The sequence below is a fragment of the Elephantulus edwardii genome, unplaced genomic scaffold, assembly GCF_000299155.1.
Source record: "Elephantulus edwardii isolate Elephantulus edwardi_28Jun2011 unplaced genomic scaffold, EleEdw1.0 scaffold00380, whole genome shotgun sequence".
NCBI lineage: Eukaryota > Metazoa > Chordata > Mammalia > Macroscelidea > Macroscelididae > Elephantulus > Elephantulus edwardii.
In genome coordinates, this window is record NW_006400130.1 from 1,135,316 (window position 1) to 1,142,774 (window position 7,459).

A 7,459-nucleotide genomic window follows, 5' to 3' on the forward strand; every position below is an offset into this window, starting at 1 on the left:
CTCTTCTCTTCTCTTCTCTTCTCTTCTCTTCTCTTCTCTTCTCTTCTCTTCTCTTCTCTTCTCTTCTCTTCTCTTCTCTTCTCTTCTCTTCTCCTGGTTGGGTTCTAGCCAACTCACCCCTGGTCATGAATGTTGTTATTGTTGTCTTTTTCTCTTACACTGTCCCTCCACACTTCCAAACATGATGTCCCTTTCCAAGGACTAGTCCTTCAAGGCAACATGCCCAAAATATGTCAGATGGAGCTTAAAAATCTTGGACTCCAAATAACAACCTGACCTGTTTGTTCTCTTAACAGTCCATTCTATACTATTCAATACTCTTTTCTAGCACTATAACTCAAAGGAATCATGTTTTCTTCTATCATCCTTAGTCATTGTTCAACTCTCTCTATTACCATAGAAAGTAATTGTGAAGACCATGGCCTGGAACGGGCACATCTTAGTCTCTAGACTGACATCCTTGCTCTTCAGTACTCTGGAGAAGTCCCTGATATGCATAAATGCACATTATCTGCAAGCTCAGGAGTCCACACCTTTCCCTGCATTCTAGACCTGTTGGTTTCTCTTCACTCAGCCCTTACTCCCACATGGGGCTAAGTCAAGTCAGCCAGCCAGAACTCCCTCCTTCTCAAAATGACATCCCTTCCCTGCTCATCCATATATCTATGCATGCTAGATATGCAGTGCTGAAGGAACACATCCACTTTCAGCCTGTTTCTGCATTTTTTTTATATGTCCCACTTCCACTCTTGTGGATCCAGTTAATCACTATGAGTGAGCATACTCCAACTTCAAGTCTTGGAAGTGGGCTGTGATAGGCACCAACTTTACTCTGCCTCAGAAGAAAAACAACTTGTTTCTAGCTCTTAAAACAAAAAAAGCCTCTTCCTTTCCTTTTTATTTTTTCTCCCCTCTTATTCTGTTTGCCTTTCTTTCAAATGTGAATCTCTTCAAATAAATCTCATCAGAGTACTGGATGAGATTCAAACTTTCCCTTTGACCAAACTCCAACACCCACTACTAAACTACTTTTAATGAGTTTTTATATCCGGGGAGATCTTCCCTTTTAGAACTTCCAATCAATAAGTGCTGAAAGATGGAATTGTATGTTTTCTAAATTTACAATATCCAACATTCATGTCTTTTACTCTGATTTCTGGCTTTCCCAAGTATGATGTCCTTTTACGGGGCTTGATCTCTTTTGATATCACACCTAAAATATGTGAGATGAAATCTCATAACTTTTAATTCTACTGAACACTCTAGTTGCACTTTTTTCCAAAACTTATTTCCTTGGTTTTTTTGGCAGTTCATGTGTATTCAATGTTTTTTACCACCACCACAATTCAAAGGCATCAATTAAGTCTCCCGTATTCATTGTCCAACTTTCATATGTACATGTTGTTGTTAGGTGCCCTTGATTTGAGTATGACCTATAACAATCCTATGAACAACAGATATGAATCCTGTTTTATCTTGTGCCATTCTCACACTTCCTGACACATATGAGCCTATTATGGCAGTCTCTATGTCAATTCACTTGGATGACGGGCTTCCTCTCCTTTGCTGATCCTCACCTTTCTGAGCATCATGTCCTTCTTCAAATAATAACCCCTCCTAGCAACATGGTTGGAAGAAGGTTCATCAACAACCTACGCTATGCAGATGACACAATCTTGCTAAGGAGGACAAGAGGCATTTGCTGCAGAAGGTCAAAGACTGCAGTTGTCAATATGTATTGAAGCTCAGCATCAGGGAAATAAAGATTCTCACCCTGGACCAATTAGAAGCATCAAAATAGATGGAGAAGAGATTGAGATTATTGGCAACTTCAGCTTACTTGGCTCCACAATCAAAACTGTTGGTATTAGCAGCCAGGAAATCAAGAGATGAATTGCACTGGGAAAATTTGCTCTCAGGGACCACTTCAGACTACTGAAGAGCAATAATGTCAATCTAGAGACTAAGGTGCACCTAATCCCGGCCATGATCTTCAGAATTACTTGTTATGAATCACATAGCTGCTCAATGACTAAGGACAATAGAGGAAAGATTGATGCCTTTGAATTGTGGAGCTGGAGAGGAGTATAGAATATACCATGGACTGCTAAGAGAACAAACAGGTCTGTCCTAAAAAGGGTGAAACCAGAATGCTTCTTGGAGGCAAGGATTTTGAAGCTTTATCTGACATACTTTGAGCATGTTGTCAGGAGGGACCAGACCTTGGAAAGGAAGATTATCCTTGAAAGTATGAAGGGATAGGGCAAAAGAAGAAGACCCTAGATTAGATAGTATGACTCAGTGACTGGAGTAATTGAGTTAGGAATGTCAAAGATAATGAAATTAGCTCAAGATAGAGCAGCGTTCAGAGATATTATATATTGGGTCACTATGAGTTACAGATGACTTAACTGCACACAAAAACAACAACAGCAACATACCCAAAGTATGTGAGGTAAACTCTCATCATCATTGCCTCAAAAGAGTTCTCTAATTGCACACTCTCTAAGACACATTAGTTTGTTCTCCTGGCAGTCCATGGACTGTTTAGCACCCTTCTACAACACTACAGCTCAAAGGCATCAATTCTTCTAATGTCATCGTTACTATCCAGCTTTCAGATGCACAGCAAATAATTGGAAAGACTATGGCCTGAATGAGATGCACTTTATCCTTAAACTGATGTCATTACTACTCAATAAACAGCAGGATTTCCCAGAGCAGTATATCCCCTGATTTCCTAACTGCCTGTACCATAATATTAATATCAATATTAATATTAATATCACTATTACTATTAATAGCAATATCACTATTACTATTAATATTAATAATTAATTATAATTAATAATATTAATATTATCAAGGGTGTTAATTGTGGATCCAAGTAAAATGAAGTTGTTGACAGTTTCAATCTTTTTCCCACCTATCATGATGTTGCCTGTAGGTCCAGTGGTAAGAATCATTGTTTTCTTGACATTGAGAAGCAATCTATATGTTGTTGTGTAACACAGAGTCAGAACTGACCCATAGCTGACCCTCTGGTGGATTTTTAGAGACAGTAATTTGCGTGAGAAGAGAATATCCATCCTTCTTCCATGAGGCAGCTGGTGGCCTGGAACCATGTGTCTTTGGGATTGTAGTGCAGCTTCTTGCCACTAGGCCACCAAGGAGATGTAGATATAAAAATACATATTCAGAAACAACTGGAACCTTTTCAATTTATACACAGAACACATCATTTGAAAGCTTGGGCTTTGTGATGGGGAATATGGCATCAGGATTGGAGGAATACTCATCAACAACCTATGTTATGCAGATGACAGATCCTTTCTTCCTGAAACTGAGGAGGATCTGAAGTGCTTGCTACAGAAGATCAAGGACTGTAGTCTTCAATGCGGATTGAAGCTCAACATCAAGAAGACAAAAATTCTCACCAGTGTGCAAACTGGCAGAACCATGATGGATGGAGAAAAAATTGAGATTGTTAACAGTTACAGCTTGCTCACTATTGGCACTAGCATTCAGGAAATCAAAAGACAAATTGCATTAGATAAATATGTTGTCAGGTACCTTTCCAGAGTACTGAGAAGCAACGATGTAAGTCTAAAAACTAAGGTAAGCCTGATCAAATCCATGATCTTTGCAATTACTTGTTTTGCATCAAACAGCTGGATAATGACTAAGGATGATAGAAGTAGAATTGATGCCTTTGAGTTGTGGTGCTGGAGAAGAATCTTGGACATACCATGGACTTCCAAGAAAACAGATAGAGCTGTCTTTGAGAGGATGAAACTAAGTTTCTTCTTGGAAACTAGGATTTTGAAGTTTCATCTTACATACTTTGAGCATGTGGTCAGAAGGGACCAATCCTTGGAGAAGGATGTCATTCTCAGAAGGGGAGGGATCGCACAGGAGAGAAAATCCCAGGATGCAATGGATTGATATAGTAACTAGGACAATGGGATGTATTGGAGTCAGTGATACTGGCTCAGGACAGGGCAGGCTTCAGAGCTATTGTACATAGGGCCAAAATGAGTCACAGTTGACTCAAAGACACAAAACAACAACAACAACATATCTATCTATCTAAAACAATTGAAAATACTACAATTTACTCATATATACTTAGAATGATATAGACTGCAGCCTTCATTATGAATTGAAGCTCAACATCAAGAAAATAAAAATTCTCACCACTGGCCCAATTGGTAGCATCATTATGGATGGTGAAGAGATTGAGACTGTTAACAGTTTTAGTTTGCTTGGTTTCAAAATCAGCAACCTTGGTACCAGCAAACAGGAAATCAAGAGATGAATTGCATTGGGAAAGTCAGCTGTCAGCTACCTCTCAAGAGTACTGAAGAGCAACGACATCAGTCTGAAGACTAAGATGCACCTGATGCAGGCCATAGTCTTTGCAAGTGTTTGCTATGTGTGAGAGAGCTGGATAATGACAGGGATGATAGAAGGAGAATTGATGCCTTTGAGCGGTGGTGCTGGAGAAGAGTGTTGCATATACCATGCACTGCTGGAAGAACAAACAGGTTCATCCTAGAGAGAGTGAAAAGGGGCTGCTCCTTGGAGGCAAGGATTCTGAAGTTGCACATACTTAGGGCATTTTACAAGGAGGGATCTGTCCTTGAAGAGGGACATTATATTTGGGAGGGTGGAGAAACAGCACAGGAGAGGAAGACCCTCGATGAGATGGATTGATTCAATCTCTGAAGTAATGGGGGTAGATATCTCGGAGACAGTGAAGTTGACACAGGATAGAGCAGGGTTTAGGGCTCTTTTATATAGGGTTGCTATGAGTCATAAGTGACTCAATGGCACATAACAGCAACATGTGGTTGTGTGTGGTGAAGTTGATTGTGACCATAGTGATCCTATGCATAACAGTTCTGAAACTTGCCCTATCCTGTCTCATCCTCACAATGCCATCATGTTAGTCTTGCTATAATCACTCATCAGTCCACCTTGTTGAAAGTCTCATTCTCTTTCTCAGACCCTTACTTTTCAATTATGCTATCTTTTTCCAAGAACTTGCCCTTCCTTATAATATAACCAAAGTATGTGAGTAAAACTTTCACTATCATTGTTTCTATGGAGCACCCTAGTTCTATTTTTTCTAAGAAAAAATTATTTGTTCTTTGGCAGTTTGTGAGATATTCACAGCTTGATGGGGCCTTGTTGAAGATTTCTAATTCCATTTGTGCTAAATGGGTCTTGATAATTTACTGTATTGATATGTGTAATTGTTGTTATGTAAGATTATATACACATATATGCACCTAGATGCCTGCCTTTATATAGAAATATAGTTAGAAGTATTGCATAGTAACTATACTATGGTTATGTATACTATGTATACATGTTGTTATTGTTGTTGATTGCCTTTGAGTCCAGCACAACTCATAGTAACCCTATAAATAAAAAGGCCTCTACAACTACCAACATTTCTCAAAGTTCATAGAGTTTCCTGAAGCATGTTGTTTAGGAAGTGGATGCCACTCCTGCTTCCAAACCTGTCATAGAATGTTATTATTGTTATTTGCCATCGAGTCACCTGTGATGTATAACGACCCTAAGTACAGCAGCATGAACCCTTTCCTATCCTGAGCCAGTCTCACTAACTCTGCCACACCAACCCCCATTCCTCCAGTTACCCTATCAGTCCATCTCATATGGGGTCTTTCTCTACTGTGCTGTCCATCCACCTTTCTGAATATGATATCCTTCTCCAAGGACTGATCTCCCTGGCCATGTGCCCAAAATAAGTGAGCTTCAAAATCCTAGCCTCCAAGGAAAGACTTGGTTTCACTCTTTCCAAGACAAACTTATTTGTTTTATTGGCAGCCCATGGTATTTTCAAGACTCTTTCTCCAGCACCACAAATTGAATCTTCTTCTGTCATCTTTAGTCATTTTCCAACTCTCTGAAGCATAACAAGTAATTGAGAAGACCACGGCCTGGGTCAGGTGCACCTTTGTCTCTAGATTGACATTGTTGCTCTTAAGCACTCTGGAAAGTCCATGACAGCAGATTTAGTTAATCTACTATACATAAATATTTCTATACATAACTATACATAAGTATTTCTGTTCTAGGTATTATGTATCTAGTATACGTTCATGTATGCGTTATCAATATATCTTGCCCTTTTACAAAAAAGTCTTTATGAACATATACTCTATATTTTACATTAAACTCAACAGAAGCCATAGGTAAGCTCTTTAACCAGAACAAGGAGGTATATTCATCCTGTTTCTATCAACCCTACTTGTAGGATGATCTTTCTGATTTCCTTTTTTTCACATAGGAAATGCCAAATGAAATAAACTGTGTATTCCATCAGAACCGCCCATCCATTGCTGCAAAGTCAACATTTCAATCATTTTAATTTGTCTATCTCTGTAAGACATGAGACTATTCTTTTTGTATTTAACTGACAAAAATAATGAAAATGCCATATAAACTCAATATGTTGAATGCTGAAGAATCATATCTTCTCTCTCTGCTGGATGCATCTGCTTTTATCAAAGCTAAATCTTGTCTATGGAGGAAGAAGGAATGAAAAATATGAATTTCAGATCGAACACTTAGGAAAGCTGAGTTAGAAACATGAAAAAGGCAAAATTTGATAGATTTGACTGATTTTATAGTCCTTTCAGTTTAATTTTTTTCTGACCTCAATCTATACTATCATTCCCTAAAGTTTTTATTTTTTTTAAATTTTTCACTGGATCGCAGAATGTGACTTTTTTTAAGTAAAAAAAATTAAATGAGAGGCATAACACTCCTAGACTTTAAAATCTACTACACAGCGGTAGTAATCAAAACAGCATGTTACTGGTACAATGACAGGCAAATAGACCAGTAGAACAGAATTGAGAACCCAGACATGGACCCATCTATGGTCAACTGTTATTCAACAGGAAATAAAACCTATCAAATGGGGAAATGGCAATCTCTTCAACAAATAGTGCTGGCAAAACTGCACTGCTACCTGCAGACAGCTGAAACAGGATGCACATCTCACACCATACAAAAAAAACAACTCAAGGTGGATCTCTAAATATTTTCAAATACAAGAGAAGCAAAAGAAAAGTAAATCAGAAAAAAGTAAACAAAGAGGGAGAGAAAGAGAGAGATATTATGTTTTATTTATTTCAAGATAACTCATTACAGTAAATATTATTTGCAATTAATAACTATGTTCATTAACTGTCAGTGTTCTTTGTTGTTGATAGGTGCCATTGAGTGAGAGTTGATTCATAATTAACACTCTATTGGGTGAGCCTTGAACACTAATGAGTGAAGACCAGATGAGTTGTGGGAGGATATCAAAGGTTATCATACAGGAAGAGTGAACGGTCATTGCAAAGACAGAAGAGGAAGAGAAGACCAAAACGGGATGTCAGAAGAGACTCTGAAAATTGCACTGGAGTGCAGAGAA